The sequence below is a fragment of the Zootoca vivipara genome, chromosome 1 (assembly GCF_965207765.1).
Source record: "Zootoca vivipara chromosome 1, rZooViv2.hap1.1, whole genome shotgun sequence".
Taxonomy (NCBI): Eukaryota; Metazoa; Chordata; class Lepidosauria; order Squamata; family Lacertidae; genus Zootoca; species Zootoca vivipara.
In genome coordinates, this window is record NC_142582.1 from 14758693 (window position 1) to 14779871 (window position 21179).

At 45.9% G+C, this 21179-nt stretch overlaps 1 protein-coding gene across 2 annotated transcripts in view; it reads left to right on the forward strand.

Moving 5' to 3' along the window:
* The window catches only part of TMEFF2 (transmembrane protein with EGF like and two follistatin like domains 2), a 236504-nt gene that overhangs the window by 150338 nt on the left and 64987 nt on the right, over positions 1-21179 (forward strand). The window lies entirely within an intron of this gene.

The following is a 21179-nucleotide window of genomic DNA, read 5'->3' on the forward strand; positions in this document are numbered from 1 at the left end:
ATTCATTATCCATTTTTTTGTCTTGAAAAGCTTGATTTCCCCTCATAATTCTTTTTCTTCCAAATTCCTCTCCTTGAAACATAGCTAAGGTTGCACTGTTTCAGTTGTGGTGAAAAACTCGAACATGTTTCTTGAGTATAACAGGCTCCAAAAAGTTTTTTTTTTAAGAGAGAGAGAGAGAGAGAATGCAGAGATAGAAACAAATTTCTCCCACTCACACCTGAAATCATTCATTTACACTGTTTTAATGGGATCATTCATTTACACTGTTTTAATGGTATGAGGCTGCAAGCTTCAAACAGCACTGAGGCTGGAGTTGGACACCGATTCTTAAAGAGAGTTGAAGGTGGTATGATAAAAGGCATCATTTTTCATTTCCTTTTCACCTTTTCAGCCTCCAGTCAAACAGGTTAAGCGGGTTTTTCACGCGGTCCGAGCTATTTAAAGCAGATTATCTTCTGTCTTTAGCCTTCCCTTATAAAAGTGGCTAAGAGGGCATTTAGACGTGGATAAAATTACTTTAGTTTTCCGGATTATAATATTACCTTAGTTTCCCGTATTATTCTGTCCCATTTTTATTTGTTCTGTTCCTTTCACACTTCGGTACCTGTTGAAATGGCAGCTTTTTGACTGATGTACTGGCACATCACACTAAATTTCTTTCACACCAGTGGGCATGGTGGGACACAACAAGGAGCATCGTTGGACAACGTTGCTACTCCCTCACCCTTTCCACACATGTGTGTTTCTGTTCCCCCGTGAAAACAGCTAGAAAGAACTGTGTGCCAGTATACTGCCCCAAATGTTGTCCCTTAATTCCCGCAATTTTCAGGGTTGCTGGGGGAATGCAAACAGATTTTCTCTGCAATAGGTTAACATGGAAATGAGGGGGCAGGGAGGGAGAGAGAGAGAAATTGGTGCAGTAGTTTTGATGTGGGCATCAAAAGCTGGCATCAGCCCTGCTTCCATCGTGACAATCGCTGTGAGGCTACAGGAATGAATGCCCCAGCCTCTTCCCTCTACCGCCTTGGATACTGGGGGAGAAAGGTGGCCCAGATGTTCCCAGCAGATGTAGCTGGGCTGTTAATGATCGATGATCAATCAATCAATCAATCAATCAACTTTATTTGCATAGCCGACAGCCATAGCAACAGGATACACGCAATATACAATTAAAAACAACATGGATAAAAGGATCAGTCACATGATTATGATTATCGTTTAAAAGGTAGCCCTTAGTCTCATTGCACCCTTGATGAATCTGGCAACTTTTGTTGTTCTTAGGTCATTTTGATCTGATAGAAGAAAGAACAACGTGGCTTCAGTTGGGCGGCCTGGGATAGTTATGAGTAGTGGAGTAATGAGATTGAGCCGCAAGTCTTTATAGAGGGGACATGACAGAAGGATGTGAGCCACTGTTTCCGTGCTGCCGATTCCACAGGGGCAGAGTCGTTTTTCCGCTGGAATCTTTTGAAATCTGCCCTCGAGTACGGCGGAGGGCAGCACATCCAATCTGGCTAGTGTAAAGGCACGTCTGGATTTTGATATGGTTAATTTATACAGATAGCGTGACAGGGGTTCCAGCTGGGAGGGGGGAAAGAAGGCAAACCAAGGGCAGGATTTCTTTGTGATGGCCAAGTTATTCTGTTGCTCAAGGTCCTTTAATGATTTCGAAGAACAATTTACATTATTCTGATTGGGTACAGTCTCGCTCCTTTCTGCAGCCTCCCCTTTCCCCACTCAAACCCTTCTCTGTGTCTGCTGCCAAATCCCGCTCAGCAAAATGAATATTCGCTCCTGTTGTCGCTATTAATTATAATTGCCTTACTTTGATACATTTTGCTGCATTAGCCACTCAGAGTGCAGGACTCTTGACATTCACATTTGCATGGTAGTGCAGAGAGGAGCTTGTTTAGTTGCACAAGAGAAGAAAGAGCACCGTATTATAGGAAAAAAGGAAGGATGGTTGTGTGGGTCAACCAGCCCTTCTGTAGTTTGTACATTCTACTCTGGTTGGGGGATAAAGTGATGGGATGGGCCTTTCCATAGCTTAGCCTCCATCCAGTACAAAATGAGCCCTCTGCAAGAGTCTCTGCTGTACCCTTTTTGGTGCCGGCTGAAAACATTTTTGTTTAGACAAGCCTACCCAGATACAGGTGGCTCTATGGTCTAAAGCACTGACCCTTTTGGGCTTGCCGATCAGAAGGTCGGCGGTTCGAATCCCCATGACGGGGTGAGCTCCCATTGCTCTGTCCAAGTTCCTGCAAACCTAGCCTTTTGAAAGCATACCAGTGCAAGTAGATAAATAGGTACCGCTGAGGTGGGAAGGTAAACTGTGTTTCCATGCACTCTGGCTTCCATCACTATGTTCTGTTGCACCAGAAGTGGTTTAGTCATGCTGGCCACATAACCCAGAAAGCTGTCTGTGGACAAACGCCAGCTCCCTCAGCCTGAAAGAGAAATGAGCGTCGCAACCCCATAGTCAGCTTTGACTGGACTTAACCGCCCAGGGGTCCTTTACCTTTTACCTACCCAGATATTTAGAAAGTCAGTGTGAGTTTTAACCTGTTTTTAGTTTTCTGCTATCTTAACTTTTTGAAAGTCTAAAATTAGTGTTGATCATTCCTCTTATGGATAACCTTACTGCTTTATCTTTTCTGTGAACCACTTTGAGCTCTCTCCTTTTTTTACAATCAAGCAGCATATAAGTTTTATGAAATAAATCAATAAAAAATAAATGGCACGGAGCATAAGAAGAACCCATGTAAGCCAACATTGTCTTCTTGTGATGGCTAACCCAAAATGCCTATGGAAAGCCCATAAGGAGGACTTGACAGCACACTTCTCTCTTGTGATTCCCTTGTTTTTGGAGGCACACTGCTTTCAATAGTGGAGAGAGAAACATAGCCATTGAAAACTTGTAGGCATTAATAGCTTTATCCTCCACGAATCTCCAAGAAATGGAGGATGGGATAATACTCCCTGCTGCCTTAAGGGAGAGAAATCACATGAACTAGGTGGCTGCTCAATTGAGCAATCAGTTCTTACTGTGAAAATTGTCTGGTGTGCTCTGTTACCTGTATCGACTAGCTGTTTCTTGAAAGGAGTGTTTCAAATGTAAACTGAATTTAAAATCTGGGAAGAATAAGTTACTTCAATCTTTCAGTGCATTGCCCCTACCCCATGCCACCCCAAATTGCAATAATTTTCATGAAGACTCTAATATGTGAAGGGATAGTATACTTAGTGTATGCTTTTTGTGGGAAACCTGGGTTTGCTTCTATGGAATGGGTTCGCTTCTATAAAATAGGGACATCTGCCTTACTAGCAATACATGTGAAAAGGATCTAGCGGTCTTGGTGGACCCCAAGATTAAGATGAGTCAACAGTGTGGTGCAGCAGCAGCAGCAACAACAACAACAGCAACAACAACAACAACAACAAAAGGTACAGTGGAGCCTTGGTTTTTGAGCATCTCAGAAGCCAAACAATTCACAACCTGAATTCTGAAAACCCTGATGTAATTGCTTCCATTTTTGAATGCGCCTCGGAAGCTGAGGCACATTTTTCATTTTCCCCCATTGACTTTGCAGCCGGCCCATTGATCCTTGGTTTTTGAACGTTCCAGAAGTCGAATGGTCTTCCAGAACGGATTATGTTCGAAAATCGAAGCTCCACTGTAATGCTACAGGATCCAGATCAAGGGAAGTCATAGTACCACTCTATTCTGCCTTGGTCCAACCACACCTGGAATAGTGTCCAGTTCTGGGCACCACAATTTAAGAAGGATGTTGACAAACTGGAAGTTGTGCAGAGGAGGGCAACCAAGATGATCAAGGGTCTGGGAACTAAGCCTTATGAGGAGCGCATGCAGGAGCTGGGTATGTTTAGCCTGGAAAAGAGGAGACTGAGAGCAGAGATGATAGCCATCTTCAAATATCTCAAGGGCTGTCACATGGAAGCAGGAACAAGCTTCTCTCTCCTGCTCTGGAGGGTAGGACTCGAACCAATCGCATCAAGTTACAAGAAAGGAGATTCCAACTAAACATCAAGAAAAGCTTTCTGACCAGAAGAAGAAGAAGAAGAAGAAGAAGAAGAAGAAGAGGAGGAGGAGGAGGAGTTTGGATTTGATATCCCACTATATCACTACCCGAAGGAGTCTCAAAGCGGCTAACAATCTCCTTTCCCCTCCTCCCCCACAACAGACACCCTGTGAGGTAGGTGGGGCTGAGAGACTTCAGAGAAGTGTGACTAGCCCAAGGTCACCCAGCAGCTGCATGTGGAGGAGCAGAGACACGAACCCGGTTCCCCAGATTATGAGTCTACCACTCTTAACCACTACACCACACTGGCTCTCAACAGTAAGAGCTGTTGGACATTGGAACAGTCTCCCTCTGGAGGTTGGGGACTCTCCTTCCCTGGAGGTTTTTAAGCAGAGGTTGGATGGGCACCTGTCATGGATGTTTTAGCTGAGATTCCTGCATCGCTGGGGGTTGGACTAGATTAGCCTTGGATTCCCTTCCAACTCTACAATTCTATGATTCTAAGCGGCCCTTAACCATATTCCATGTTTCAGATAGCATCCACTCTGATTCCTTCTTGGAAGCAGGAACTCCAAGCTGCAGAGTATTAGCACATTTTCTTTACTTCTTTTTCAAAATGTGAATATGTGTGTGCGGTGGGGGGAAGGCACCCACCCAGCCATGCACACACACACGCACACGGTTTAGCATTCCATTAGTGACGATCCTTCACTTTAAAAAACAAAGGCTATTCAGTTTAAAGTCTTTAACGTCTTGCTTCTTTTAATCTGTGAAAGCTCCTTGTCTCCAAAAGAGGATCATATATTACTGGCATTATTCCCACCTTTAATGCATTTTTGCACCAGAGTAGGCTTCATGAATATTTGAAGCAAGCCAGTGGCTGTGCCCATTTATTAAGCTCTCGATTGCGATCTATCGGTATATCGGGCATTCACTTGTCGCTCGCTTTGGGGCTTTATTTCTGAGCTTGCTAAGAAAACAATTGACTCGGGATGACAGGGAGAGATTCATTGTAACGCCCCTGATAAAAGCACACATACACAAAAAGGAAAGAGAAGCATTAAGGCTTTGAGCAGGGAGGCACATTTCCAAGATCATCCCTTCACATGTGCATGTACAGACACACACACACACACTCAATTTTTAAAGCACCTCAGAGCTCTCAAGGAGGGTATAAATAGAACATATCAAAGGGAGAGCCCTTTCATTTTGCAAAGTGGCTTAATGTCAGCGCATGAGTGCGTCAAAAAGCCACATCCGAAGTCCTAGACTTGTTGTGTTACAGGTCAACAAGAGTGGAAGCTCTTGTTCCTCTGGACTACTTGTAATCTATAAAGATGGCAGAAGCTCTTCAGAGTTGAAGTAGCTTGATATAACACATGGAAATGCTCTTTTATTTAAAGGGAAAATGAGAGAGGTTGGTGTTATCTTCAGATGAAGGTCAACCTTTTGAAAAACCTCCCCTTTCTAGCATATGTAGAAGGATCAAAAACTTGCAGTCCTTTTGCATTTATAATTACTGTGTGATCTGTTAAGGTACCGGTACTTTAAAAAAAAAAAGAGTTTGAGTGCTGCCCCCACCCACCCAGCAAAGAATACTTATTATTCTTATTATATATGAATATGGAATTTGTAATTATGTCAGCTTCTAAAGTAAGTGTTGGTAGCTTTATGTTAGGGTGCTGTCAGCTGTCACATTTTGTGGCTTCCAAACTTCTGCTTATTTGCAGAAGAATAAATACCTATCATCTCGTTTTAGGTTGCATCCCTTCTTTTAAGGTATTAATGAATGACGATATCAGCATCGTAGCTGATGTCACTTGAACTCTTGGTACACGTGGCGATTTGATGTGCATAACCTTCTGTGGAACCTTGGAGTGTGTTGGGGGTTTTCTTTGTAGGTTGTTTTTGGAATGAAAATAAGTAAACCTCACTCTTAACAAATCCCCCTTTGGCCATAAAGCTCACTGGGTGACCTCGGGCCAGTCACTGCCTCTCAACCTACCTCACTGGGTTTTTGCATGGTCAGGCGGAGTCCCCCAAAGCCCCCAGGCAGCCCCCGAGCGGAATGATGACACAAGACCACGTTCCTTGGGATTGAAATTGGCCACAACTTTATTAAGAATTCGGATTTAGGGAGACCTTGGCTCAGGCATTGGGCGTATATTCTTCCCAGCCCCCAGCCGGGGATCTGGGTAATTTCAGTGTTATCCAGCAGGTTGGGCTAGCTCTGGAGAACATATGTTCAAGCAGATAGCCCACCCCCCTTCGATCGTAGCCGCTGGAGAGGGAGGGCACTGACAGCCTATTGCGTATGGTCAATGCCTCCCCCTTAGCCCCATTTACAGGAACCCTGTTATCGCCGCCGCGATGGGGGCGGGGTGTCACCGCCCCACGCCCCCCTTTAGATGACTAAAGGATTCCGCCCAAGGCCTGCATCGGGCCAGTCACTACCTCTCAACCTACCTCACTGGGTTTTTGTGGGGATTAAATGAGGAGGAGAGAGAAGCATGTACGTTTATCAGTGCTATTTTTCTAGAAGCAGAGGTACCAAAACTCACCATTGAGGCCTCCCTTGTTCTCTTCTTGTGGCTATGATGCCCACATGAGAGACGCTGGAACTGAGCTCCGGCGAGTTCTGGTTGGGAAAAATAGCCTTGCATGTAGTCCTTCTTCAGCTTCTTGGAGAAGAAGATGAGATATAAATGAAATACAGTGGTACCTCAGGTTACAAACACTTTAGGTTACAGACTCCGCTAACCCAGAAATATTACCTTGGGTTAAGAACTCTGCTTCAGGATGAGAACAGAAATCATGCGGCAGCAGGGCAGCGGCAGGCCCCATTAGCTAAAGTGGTGCTTCAGGGTAAGAACAGTTTCCGGTTAAGAACAGACCTCCGGAACGAATTAAGTTCTTAACCAGAGGTACCACTGTAGGTAAATTGATAGATAAGCTACTTTCCTGGAGAGCAACCAGCAGGACGACAACAACAACAACAACAACAACAACAACCCTGTGAATGATTAAGGGTGTGGGACAGCAGGGCAAAATATGAGGCTAAATCAGGCATCCCCAAACTACGGCCCTCCAGATGTTTTGGCCTACAACTCCCATGATCCCTAGCTAACAGGACCAGTGGTCAGGGATTATGGGGATTTTAGTCCAAAACATCTGGAGGACCGAAGTGTGGGGATGCCTGGGCTAAATTAATGACTGCACAGCACCTGGGGATACAGCTGAATTTGAACCCCACTCCCCACCCCCAAGTCACTCTGTGCTAACAGGGCTATTTTGAATGCAAACATTATTCCACTTAGAGCCACTCCCATCCACCCCCAGGGTGCATATGTAACCAAACAGCCATCCCTTAACCTCATATTTCTCCTCTAATTGCAGGTATACATTATATGCAAATACTGCAGCATGCCAGTGCAGTAAGTGAAAGCCCACATCAATACCCTCAAACCAAATTCTCATGCAAATAAACTCCATTATAAGAGCGTTGAAGTCTGTACAAATCATGCTGCTGTCAGCAGCAACTAACCTAAAATCAATATTGATCGAGCCAATCAATATTTATCTTTATTATGGCCAAATATATCCCAAAATAAAGCAAGGGAAACATGCAAAGAAAATGGATATCTGATTTTTGCCAGCTTCTCAATCCATGCGTCAATTAGAATGGAAGAGCGGTTCTGTATCTGCTCGTTTTAGCCAGAGCATCTGAACATGATGATGTAATCCTGAGATTGGTGTGCAAAAGCTCTAAGAGGCAGCTTGAAAGCCCAAGTACACCACACAGGAATTGACTGTTTACTAATGTTCAACAGGGTGCACAAAAACTATGTGACCTACTTGCGCTGGATTCTGAAAAATCTTGCTATGGCAGCATTCAGTGATGTCCTGCAATTGATACAGCTCTAAGGCCAAATTTATAATCTACTAGCTGGCCCGGCCACGCGTTGCAGTGGCTTAGTCTGTTAAATGGGCCCTCAGAGTCCCCCTTCAGACTCATGAGCTATCCCGGCCCCTCCTCCCGGCTCATCCTTTTGAGTGACCCCACCCTGTACCGACCCGTGACCTTTCCCGCCCCCTCCTCCCCCCATCCCCCACCCAGGGGAGCCCCCACCTCTTCTCGGCCTTGTCCTACTCAGCCTAGTCTGCTGTGGAGAGGAAAGCTTTCCTACCTGTAGTACCAGTGTAGCCGCCGCTAGAGGGTGCTGTTGTGGAAGCTTTCCTGATTCTGGCTTCTATTTCCCAGCATGCACTTTAGGGTGAGTTGCGTGTTCTGGAACAGGGGTTTTGGGGGGTTTTGCCTGGCGCTGGTGTGACATCTGTCTTAGCAAACTTTATAAGATCCTTCAGACATTCGCATGTGATGTTGTGTCAAAATTTGAGTGCTATCGGTCAAGCAGTTTCAGTGAAAAGTGGACACAAACCCACATGCCCCTTTTATATAGATAGATAGATAGATAGATAGATAGATAGATAGATAGATAGATAGATAGATTAAAGACCTTGTTTTCTTACGTTACAGACTCAAAACAGAAATAGATAGTCGCAATACAGTAGTTTCTGTTCTGCCTCTCCTTTCCCTCAAATTGGAGCAGGGGAACAACGGACCCTCCAGATGTTGTTGAATTCCAACCCTCATAAACCCAGCTGGAAGGGCACAGCTTTCTCACCCCTGATTTAAGTAGTTAAGCGGCTTGATTAGTAATTTTGCTAGATTTGGTTTCATGTTTGGTTTTGGAACAAATCCAGAATGGCAGTCAAGTCACGTGCTTGCAATGCTCGGAAGTGCAGGGAATGGTAGATCAGTAGAGGGTTTGCTTTGTTGCACCAATTAAATTTTTAGTTTCTTCTCTAGCATGGTGAATCGTCAGTTCTGTTGCTATCCCCGATGGCGGCCTTGTTTCCTGTCACGGTGTTTCCAGAGTCTCAGACGGAAGAGAGCTTTTAATGTGTGAAGTAGGAGTTGGAATCTAGCATGGTGATTGTTCAGTTTCGTTGTTACCACCTCCGATGGCGGCTTCCTTTCCTTTCCCAGTGATTTTCTTGAGTCAAAATGAGAGTACCCCTAAACTTTTTCTTTCTTTTTTTTTAAAAAAGCACTGGATAGATAGATGGATAGATGATAAATATATATTTAGGGCTCACACTAGTCTTCTGATTGTAAATTGTAAATTTTGATTTTAGTATCAATTTTTATATTGTTGTCATTGCAGATATTAATATTGTGTAGCTTGAAGCGACTGGATGCATAAAATCTATCTATCATCTATCTATCTATCTATCTATCTATCAATTTATTGTGTTCATAGACCAGCAGACTAATTTTGGAATGAAATATTGTCCAGACCCATTGGATATTATTCAAAACTTTACTTGCAGAACTTCAAAACATAACAAAAGCATCAAAGATACATCCAAATAATTCCATACAATATCTTCTGCTGTCCAGAACAGGCTCAGCATCTTAGAAATAAACATAGTTCCAAACAGACCTATAAACAAAGGTCTCTCTCTCTCTCCTTACAACCTTCATTTTTTCCTGGAGCTGTGTCACTCCCTTCAGGAGAATCATTTACACATCCTTATTCCCACAGAGCCTGAGAACAAAGACTTAACCGCCACCCTTCCAAGAAGGTAAATTTGCAATTCAATAGCTCTTACGCAATCCAAGGTTAAACACTCACCTGTTAGCTGCTAGAGAATAACAACAGTTAGCCATCAACCCATCTAGGAGTTCAGAGAGCCCTTTCTGCTGATCTTTAGCTTCAATGGACTATTCTGCTTAAAAAACTTCAGTGATACACATAGCCATTCTCTATTTCAGTGTCAGTTGAACAATTATACAGTTGTGATCCACCCTGGGATCTTATGATGAGTAAGAAATTCAAGAAATAATAAAATAATGTTCACCCAAGAGTGCTTCTGCGTGCGCAATTTCTATGAGCAAACAGACACAGCAAATCTTTCTGGCAGCAAACATCCCCTTGGTGTTCAAGAAGCAAGTATGCATGCTGAACAACAATTCTGCTTCCATGTTCCCTGTACCGTTTGCATCAAAAGATGCTAATATTCTTGAATTATGGCTGATGGGATCTCTTCATTTTTAACAGTATGTTGCAACATGTGCTTATCTGGGGTGGGGTGGGGGTTGTGTGGTGTGTCTGTGTGCTTTTCGAAAACAAAGCGGATTACTGGGGGGGGGGTTCAGCCAGAACTCGCCAGAACTCTGTTGTGGCACCTCTCAAGTGGGCACCATTGCTATTCTAAGAGAGCGAGGGAAGTGTTCATGGTGAGTTCTGGCACCTCTTGTCAGGAGTATGGGCAGGAGTCAGGCTCTGGGGCCTGTAGTGCTTTGCAGGACTGGGGCATGCCTCAACTTGTGCTGGAGAAGCAAGGCGTGGCCACACAGGTGAAGTCCTCAGCTTGTGCTGGAGAAGCAAGGAGTAATCACCCAGGTGAGGCCACTTGAGATCTCACTGCACCTGGTGGCAGGAGCTGGGAGGGATAAAAGCCCAGCATTTCCCTTCAGCTCTTGGCCACAGCAACGCTATCCCTGCCTGGTTGCATCTGGCCTCCTGTTCCTTGGACCCTTGCCTTGTTGCTGCCGTGCTTCTTGGACCCCTGCCTCGCCTTCGCCTTGCTCCTGCCCCGTGGACCTTTGCCTTGCTTCTCGTTCCTGGATCCTTCGCCTTGCTCCTTGCTCCTTGGACCATTGCTTCGCCTTCGCCTTGCTCCTGCCCCGTGGACCTTCGCCTTGCTTCTTGTTCCTGGATCCTTCGTCTTGCTCCTTGCTCCTTGGACCCTTGCTTCGCCTTCGCCTTGCTCTTGCCCCGTGGACCTTCGCCTTGCTTCTTGTTCCTGGACCCTCGCTTTGCCTTCGCCCTGCTTCGTGCCCCGTGGACCTTCGCCTCTGCCTTCGACCCTGCTTCTTCACCACCATCTTGCCTCTGGTCCTGACGCCCGCCGACCGGACCGTGACACCTCTTTTTCTAGAAAAATAGCCCTGGATCGGTGACTGATTTGCTATATTTCACTCCTTTATGAGTATTAGGTATCTCACAGTGTCTGGTACTTGCTCCCCCCCTCCTGCCATAAAATCAAAGGGCAGAGTTTGCATGCTGAGTGAACTCAGCAAAATACCGCTACATTATTATATAACTCCGTGTTTAAGAGCATTCTTTGCATGCTTGGGAAAGTGCCCATAAAGGGTAATACGATAATGCACATCAAATATTAATGTGCATTGACACCTAATCTTCTGTGTACATCAGGGCATTACAGCATGAACGAACATGGGTAGGCGCTTTGGACTGGACTATTTGGGGGGCGGGGAGAAACCTTTCATCATTTCCCTCCCTTTGTGTGCCTGCGCGCAAAATATATGGAAATGAAGTATCCTCCCACATACGTCCCCATCAGCTTATACATTTCGCTGAAGTCATGCCCTAGTAGTAAAATGACTGGTGCCTTGATGACGGCCTATTTAGCCGCAATAAAAAGCCGATTGGCTTAATGTGCAATCAAGAAAGGGGTGACATTTATTGCTTCAGTTTTATGACGCTGTGAACCAAGTGAGTTTTTGAGCCTTACAGTGCCTTCGGGGGGCACGGGGATCACCAGCAATGCGTCTTATTTATACCGTTTCCAATTTCCGACTAGCATTTTTAGCAATAAATAGATTGTGTTGGTATTGAGTTTCATGTAAGTATGTTTAAGAAAGCAAGGGTACGATTTTGTAGGTCAGAAATCTGGGCGCAGGCGGGACGGATCAGCAGAGATGTTAGCTCTCTGGTTAGCCTCTTCGCTTCCCGGTTGCTGCAAATAGCCAATTCGCATCTACATACCCTTTGCCGTGTCCTTTTGTGCCTCCTGCCAACCTAAATGTTGTACAATGCTCGGATATCACTAATAACCACAATGCCATCCACAAATCTAAAGAAACTAGCTCACGGGGGACTGGCAAAGTCAGCAAGCTGTATAAAGGACTGTCTTCCCCTTTCACCTGTTGTGGCAGTAAGGGGGGAAATGAGGAGGTCCTCTCTGCTCCACCTTCCACCTCTCAGGTCACTGTTGGTGCTCAGGGAGCAAGGTAAAGAAGCAAAGAACAGGGTTTGCCTTCAGTGCACGAAGCACTTTCACTCTTTCCAATGTATGCATCCCTTGTCTTTTGGTCGCATTGAATTCTCATCATTATCATCATTATTAAACCCTGTTCATCTGGCTGGGCTCCCCCAATCACTCTGGGCAGCTTCCAACAGATAAATAATAATAAAACATCGAACATTAGAAACTTCCCAATACAGGGCTGCCTTTAGATGTTGTGTGGCGATACCCCGATGCCTCCCCGAGAAATAAAAACACTAGACACATTGCATAAGGTTAATGGGCATAGAAGGCCACAACTTTATTGATTACGGATGTAGAGGGGTATTGGCCTAGGCATTGGATCTAACCGACTATATCCGACTCCAGCCCGCTCTGCTGGCAGTCTGTGAAAGGTTAACCACCGTTGGATGAGTCCTGCGATGCACATCAACTAGGAGCTCATCCTGGGGCCACCGCTAGGGGCGTGCCCTCTGGCCCTCACCTACCACGGCTTCGGACTTGGCAACGCCCCCGGACTCCTTAAGGGAGTACCTTTCCGCATTTTGGGGGAGGTGATGGCCGCAACCTCCCCCCCACACCTGTACCTTCACGAGATAATCCAATGCCTACCGCCAAAACCCAAGTTGTGACGAGTAGCTACGAGGTAGGCGAAAACCACAAGGCCTGAGCCAATTTGCCAAGTGGGAAAAACTCCTACCAGGCCCCAATAGGCGACCAACCGTAGTCCATAGCACTGTCACGAAGAAAACCCTGCCTACGTGGGGGAGGTGGGTGGGAGAAACGCAGTTGTTGAATCCAGAAGAAGCAAGGCAGAGTCCCTGCCGCGCTCTTGTTCAAATAGGCGAGCCACGCCCCCCAGAGCAACCTAATTGGCTGTGCTAGGGGCGTGCCGCGGCAGGGAGATGACCAATGGGCTGGGGGGAATGCTAACCATTCCCCCCCACGTGAAGGCCTCGTGGCGCCCACAACATCTCCCCCCCCCGAGGTGGGGAAGAGACTTTGTGTGGCGATACCCCGATGCCTCCCCGAGAAATAAAAACACTAGACACATTGCATAAGGTTAATGGGCATAGAAGGCCACAACTTTATTGATTACGGATGTAGAGGGGTATTGGCCTAGGCATTGGATCTAACCGACTATATCCGACTCCAGCCCGCTCTGCTGGCAGTCTGTGAAAGGTTAACCACCGTTGGATGAGTCCTGCGATGCACATCAACTAGGAGCTCATCCTGGGGCCACCGCTAGGGGCGTGCCCTCTGGCCCTCACCTACCACGGCTTCGGACTTGGCAACGCCCCCGGACTCCTTAAGGGAGTACCTTTCCGCATTTTGGGGGAGGTGATGGCCGCAACCTCCCCCCCACACCTGTACCTTCACGAGATAATCCAATGCCTACCGCCAATCGAGCCCAAAGGGCTCGCCGCCAATACCCCCACAACCGCAACCAATACCTAATAGCAAAAGGAATGTCAGCAAGCCAAACACCATTTCCCTCATTTGAGAGGTGTATGCCATCAACACGGTACAGGGACGCCTTGCAAAAGGAATGTCAGCAAGCCAAACACCATTTCCCTCATTTGAGAGGTGAATGCCATCAACACGGTACAGGGACGCCTTGCAGTCATATGACTCCAGCCTGCTGTGCTGGCAGTCTGTGAAGGATTAACCACCGTTTTGTGAGTCCTTCAACTAGGACTCACCCTGAGGCCTCTCAGAATCCTATGGCTGGGCACAAGATAGTTTGTCCATTCAAAGCTGAAACCTTTCTGGTCACTTTGTCCATTTGAAGCTGAAACCTTTCTGGCCACTGCCAGAACCAACAATTTCCTTCATTTATCAATAGCAGCAGGGTTGTGAAAGTCGCGCAAAATGCGTCTCTTCAGCAGTGAAGACCAAAGATAGTTCAAGATTTGGAAAGGCAGTCCCCAGCTCGACAAAGTCTTTAAAATCTTCAGTGCAAATCAACGCCTTTACAGTAAGCCAAATCATTTCCACCGGGCTGCACCTCCAAGAAAACAGGGGGATTTTGTGAGGCGGCCCTGGCGGCCTTGGCCTACACAGCTGGCAGGAGTCTGTCCCAGCACTTCCATCTCCTTGTAAAGCAGGAAACTTTGACCCGTGGAGGTAGCCCCAAATTGGGACCCAGTCTCCAATCAAGGGCGCGCGCCTGGGCATGGTACTGTGATCAACCATCCAGATATTCACCGTATTATCTCCTGAGAACAAAGCAAAAGAATGTAAGTGATTTGCCAAACTCAGTTGCTTAGTCACATTGTGCAGCGGAGGTAACCCTTGTAAGCTTGGACTTCCATTGACCCAAATCTTTTATTCTCTCCAATGAGAGGCCCATGTGTACCACTGCTGTAGCAGACCGAATTCGGAAGGAATGTGCAGTACCACACAGGGACTCTTCCCTCTCCTGTCCATGTGAAGCAATAGTTATGTATCGGATAGAATTAGGTCGGATAACCAAGTGCCCTTGACAGACTGGTCAGGGGCAGGGAGCTCGCACACCCATCCTGATGGATGATGAAGGGGCCAGGCGTGGGTGTCCTTAACTGAAGGAATCGCCTGGTGTCCTTTACCGATTCTTATTCAATTTTTAAGCTAAGAGAGGAATAGCGGCTGTCAGGCTAGTAAAAGACTTAACCACACATCCAGGTAACACAGTCAGGCAAGGTATTAAAGCACCTGATCTGTGGCGGGAGGGCTGACTGTGCCTGATATCCCCAGATTTGCCCCATAGGCCATAAAATCTGAAAGCCAAAGGCTTTGAACCGAAAGTCAATGAAATCAGCCATAAGAGTGGACAGAGCCAATATGTCGCTTCTCCCACAGCCCATCGAGGCTAGGCATCGCGATGCCGTTAGTAATTCCAGAAATAAATGTGCTGGTAAGTCGAAGAGAAACTTAAGGTGAAGCTGCACAATTGCGCAGAGTGGGAGTGACATCATCTTGGACCGCTTTGCAAGGGTACCGATGACAGCTCGATTATCCATCCGAAAGGAACGTGGCGATCTCTGAAGTCCTCCATCCAGGGTGAACTGGAACTATTATGAAAGAAACTTCCAAAGGTTAAATAGCATGCAATAGTAACCAGGCAAGCCAAAAGGCCACAAAGTCCGACACCAATGATTTTGGACCTAAGTCCATCACATCCGCCCAGGCCCTCTTATAAGATGCCACTACTCCCTCAGCCCGTTGAGGTATGTCAACGCAATGCCATTAGTAACCCCGGGAAAAAATTCTGAGAAGTTGATGATAAACTTAAGGCAAAGCTGCACAAATGCACAGAGCGGAGCGACATCCTCTTGGAATTCGACGCCTGCTCTGCAAGGACACCTACGACAGCTCGACTATCAATCCAAAGACAAACACAGAGATCTCTGAAGTCCTTCCACCAAGGTGAAGAGCCACTACAATGAGAAGAAACTTGGAAAGGTTAAATTGTATGTAACCGCCAACTTCATGCACCACTGGTGTCCATGAAGGAGCCCTGACTGAATCTGATAATGTGGAAAGAATTACCAATTGTCCTGCCAGAGAGATATCCCCTTGTAAAGATCCAAGAAGTTCAGTCAGGAGTACACCCATATGAAGAGGAATGAAGTCCAGCGGTTTACCCAGCCAGAAGCGCCCCGAATGGCCAGCCTGGCTTGCGAAGTTCAAGAGTCCCCAGAGACTGAAACCACCATATGCGTGCTAGGGGAAGTGAAGAACTCTGGAAGAGGGGAGTTTTGGATCTCGAAAGATCCAACAGCATAAACCCTCATATTGTGCTAATATATGCTGGGATTCCCAACCAAAAGTGAATGAGCTCTGAACTGGAATCCTGGCCTCAAAGACCTCTAATTTTATATTTAAGTAAGGCTGTTAGTGGTACACAAACCACGCCATCCTTAGCCCGAGGCTAAGCAGCCCAGCAAAATCATTATCAAAATAAACTACAGGGCCCAGGACAAAGCGATAGAAAGCACGGATTGTAATATATGCTTTGTTGTTGTTTTAATTATTATTATTATTAATATGTATTATTGCAGTAGTAACATTAATCCAATTATATTCGATACAATACAAAAGATATTTGAGATTGTAAATATCTGCACGGTGCTTATTGTTATTATTATTAAATATTAATAATTATTATTATTGGTGTACTTATTTCTTATTTAAAGCACTGTTTCATACTGCCATCAATGAGATTTGCAATAGGCAGAATGTACGCAGGCAATTAACGGGGAGGGAGTGGGTTAATCAGCGACCAAGCATAGAAACAGCCTGACGTGTCCCTGTGGTTCTAATCGAATAAATAAGATTGCAAACCAATATTGCTCTTGCCAAAAAAAACAGTCACCAAACAATATGCCCCCGAGTGTTGATAATATCTATGCTGATGACCAGCCAATGCCCCAATATTGTCTGCATCGCCTAGCAAGCAGGACCCCTCAGGAAGCGGGGTTTATTCTCAATAATGTGACTCAATATTATGCACACTGACTGGATTGACAATACTTATTTATTTATTTATTTTAATTAAGAATGCTGAAGTTTGTTTGGCGTGGGCTTGGACACACCTGGACTAGACACCATTTAAAGCAGTCTACTGTGCATCCCGGACTCTCGCAGGGGACAAATCTGAATTCAATAACCAAAATTTTTAAGGATGTGGAATCTTTTAAAGGTGTGGGAAAAGTAGGAATATGGTAGGGTGCCCCTAATTCCATCAGAAAATTGTTGAAGGTTATGGCGTTATGCAACCCCCAAGCTACATCTGCCTCATAGAATCTGAGTTTTTTGTTGTTGTTGTTGTTTGTTTTGTGTTTGTTAGTTTGTTTGTTTGTTTTCCTCCCCTGGTGGTCATCTAGTCCAGCCCCCCGTATTGCAAGAGTACGCAGCTTCCAATATGGGAATTGAACCTGCAAACTTGGCGTTAACAACACTACTATCCTACCAACCTAGAAACAGTACCTCAGAGTTTGACTTGACCTTAGAGTTCGAGGGACCCAAGAGGTCATCCAGCCCATCCCCCTGTAATGCAAGAATATGCAGCCTTCCCCATATGGGGATGGAACCTGCGACCCTGGTTTTGTTTTGTTTTTTTTTTGTATGTGTGTGTGTGTGTGTGTGTTTTGTTTCTTTCTCTCTCTTCCCCCCCCCCTTTTTTTATATCACTACTATCCTGCCAACCCAGAAACAATAACTCCACCTCAGGATGAGAACCAGAATCATACTCTGTCGGCAAGGTGACAGCAGGAGCCCCCATTAGCTAAAGTGGTGCCAATGAACTGATTGGCGGCACCTGGGGATGCCCTATTTATTTATTTATTATATTATTACTTTCCAAAAAGGACACTATAAATCAAACCACCCTAAAGTACATTTATGCTGGGACAGTGAGTTGAATAGACTGTAGCCTTGGAAGGGGTCTGTAGGTCATCCAGTCCAACCCCCTGCAATGCATGAATATGCAGCTGTCCCACATGGGGATCAGTGTGCAACCCTGCCGTTTTAAGGCACCGTGCTCCCATCAACAGAGCTATTTCAAAGGGAATCTAGTACAGTATAGTGTATACTGGCCAGAAGCAGGCTTCTTCTTCTTCTTTTAGTGTGATGCCCACAGAGATATAGAAGCAAGCAAACCGCAGCATAAAAGGAAAAGCCACTACCAGTTAAATTCACTCGAAATGTAAAAAGATCCTAAGCAGTCTTAATACTGGGATTTCCTTATGATGAAATTTACCCTAAAAGAAGTAAGGATACTGGGCTAAATGTGTGGTAGCATGACGAGAGGTCCTGATTTTATTATTATTATTAATTTTTTACTTATTTATTATTACTGGGCTAAATGTGTGGTAACATGAAGAGAGGTCCTGATTTTATTATCATTCATTATTATTTAATTATTATTTTATTGTATTTTTATTCTGAAAGAGAATTTTGTATGCAGATGTAATAATAGCTAGCAGATGCCAAATTCAAATAATCAATCCACAGCTTAAAGAGGCTAAGGCAGCAAGTACTGTTTCTTAAACAATTGAGAATACAATACTGAAACAAAACGGGGGGGGAGGAGGACTTGCAACAGGAAGCATGTAACAAAATGTTAAAAGAACAGGTAAGCGTTTTATAGTAGCAAGCAACGTCTCACTTAAAGCCGGCCCAGATAATTCAGAGCAGCTATACTGTGTAACAAAACTGCTATGGGCCTGATAAAACTTCCCCGCAGCTAAACTATGTAACAACTGCTGCTATTGGCAAAGTAAACTGCAGAGGAGCAAATATATCTAAAGGCCAGGCGATCTGGTCAGCTAGGCGATCAGGAAACAATGTAAGCAGGCTGACAGGAAACTGCTGGGCAATTGTTGTTGTTGTTGTTGTTTAGTCGTTTAGTCGTGTCCGACTCTTCGTGACCCCATGGACCATAGCACGCCAGGCACTCCTGTCTTGCACTGCCTCCCGCAGTTTGGTCAATTAAGCAGTACTTAATTGCTGGGCAATTAAGCAGTACTTAATTGCTGGGCAATTAAGCAGTACTTAAGCAGTAATTACTGGATCCGACCCAAGACTGCACGGCGATCAGGGAAACAAAGAAACTGGGATTAAGGTGATTTTGCTGATAGGTAGAAACTGCCAAGCCCTTAAGCAGCAGTTCAGCCGACTCTCTCATTTTTTATTTTCTACGCGACTTATTGGGAACCTTTGCGAAGCAAAAATCAACAAAGGGGACCCAGCAATCCTTCCCTGTCCCAGGGAATAGTCCGACACTGAGGGCAAAATTGGGAAAAAGGCTGGTAATATGCAAACATAACTATAGCAACTGCAGTAATTAAGGCCAATGGCTCAGTGAATGGAAGCAATCAAGGGGCAATTTACCCCGCAATATCTATATCAGCAGCTCACAGTTAAGGGTTTTAAAAGCAGACTCACTGTAGTTTGCGACCAGAAAAGGCAAGGAATTTTAACTTTTTGTAGACTTTGTGGCCACGTGTTCTATTAAAATGGCGATGCACACTGCTTCATGGTCGTCTTGGCAACCCTCAGCAACTCGGCAAAGGGAAAAACATTCAGCAGTTCCCTCTAAGCCTTAAACACTGAAAATGTTAGCAAGCACAGGGAAAATAGCAACAGCGATTAGAACTAGCTGTAAAAAGGGGTCTAGGAGCAGCGAAAGGGGTGGGGGTGGGGTGGACGATTTAACCACGATAGCAACAAAGTAACCCTCGGCAACACTCCCAAAGCTACTGAAGCACGAAGCTGCTAATTAAACAAAAGGCAACTAAATAGGTTGTGCTGCTCTGGCTTCTTTTGCACAATTAAAGCAGAGGTGAATTATGCACGTGTAGCAGCAACCCGATACAAAACAAACACGCACACATTAGTCAAGGGGATGTAGAGGGGTTCGCTTTTTGTCTTTTTTTTAAAAAAAAGGTAGCTCGCAAGGAGGGGTTTTTCCCAGCGGCAGAGAGAAATACAAAGGGCTAAATGAAAACACAAGGCAGAGATGCAAATTTCCAGGCTGTCCCCACACACACACACCCCGCAAGCATACGATACCCTACAGCAGCTGCTCCTTGCTCTCACAAGATCCGCAGTTGTTGAATCCAGAAGAAGCAAGGCAGAGTCCCTGCCGCGCTCTTGTTCAAATAGGCGAGCCACGCCCCCCAGAGCAACCTAATTGGCTGTGCTAGGGGCGTGCCGCGGCAGGGAGATGACCAATGGGCTGGGGGGAATGCTAACCATTCCCCCCCACGTGAAGGCCTCGTGGCGCCCACAACATCTCCCCCCCCCGAGGTGGGGAAGAGACTTTGTCTAAAGGTTGTGTAGTTCTTTATCTCCTTGACATCTGATGGGAGAGCGCCATTGCCGAGAAGGCCCTCTGCCTGGTTCCCTGTAACTTCACAATTTAAGAGCATTAGACGAGGGCTGAAGACTGGCTGGAATCAAGGTGGCGGTGGAGAGCCTTGAATGGAGAAAAAATATTTTTGATGTTTGATGTTTTGTTATGTTTCAATATGTGCTAGAAGTTGCTCAGAGTGGCTAGGGAAACCTAGCCAGATGGGTGGAGTATCATAATGATGATGACGATGTCCCAGCTCTACAGAATGATAACAAGGAGCCATTGGAGGCTGGCCTGTTTGTGAAAAGGCGCATTGCCCCTCCAACCTCAGTTTCCCTCACCTGCTTACATACCACCAGTCTGTGTAGTGGCCCTGCCTGTCAGATTCCTCCTCCTCAGCCTCTGTTTTACCTTTGTAAAAACCCAGCAGGGAAGAAGTTAGGAGCAGAACTAGAATTAGTTAGCTCTGTCTGTCATTGGTACAGGGCCGTCCTAACCATAGGAGTTGGGGGTGCGGGGCACCTGGGCGCAGGGCTCCCAGGGGTGCCAGGCCAAGAGTTGGAGTCCAGTGAAGAGCCCGTCTGTCGGAGCACCGCAGCGGGCTCTTCTGCTGTGGGTGGCTCTGCATCGCGAGTTTGGGGGCGAGTGAGCCAGCGAGGCGCTGAGACGGCCGTCTGACTCCTCCCTCCTGCGCGCCTAGGATTGGCGTAGGACTGTGGAGAGGCCCGCCCAGAGCGCACTGCCCACCTGATGAGGTGCCCAGCCTAGCGCCACATATGCTTAAGACAGCCCTGCATTGGTCCTTGACCTCCCTGACCAATGCATGGCAGCCACCACTGGGTGCAGTTGAAGAGGATTCTATTGAAAAAACTATAGAGGTGGAGCAGCAAGCCCTAGTCTCTGTCCCTTGGAATCTCTTCCTACAATTTCCATTGTATGCGTGAAGATTGGGTGCGATTTTGCAAATGAATAGTTGTTTGTTATCAGTTGGTACTTAGCTGGCACCTCTTTGCCCAGGCCTGGGGCAGTGAGGTGGAGGTTGAAGATGAACTGAATGTTTCCCCCATTGCTGTAGTGCTGCTCTTGTTTTCTAATGGTTTATACTACAGTTTCAAAGTCTGGTTTTAATCGAAGTTATATGTTGGTTTTAGTCTGCTGGATGGATTCTACATGTATCC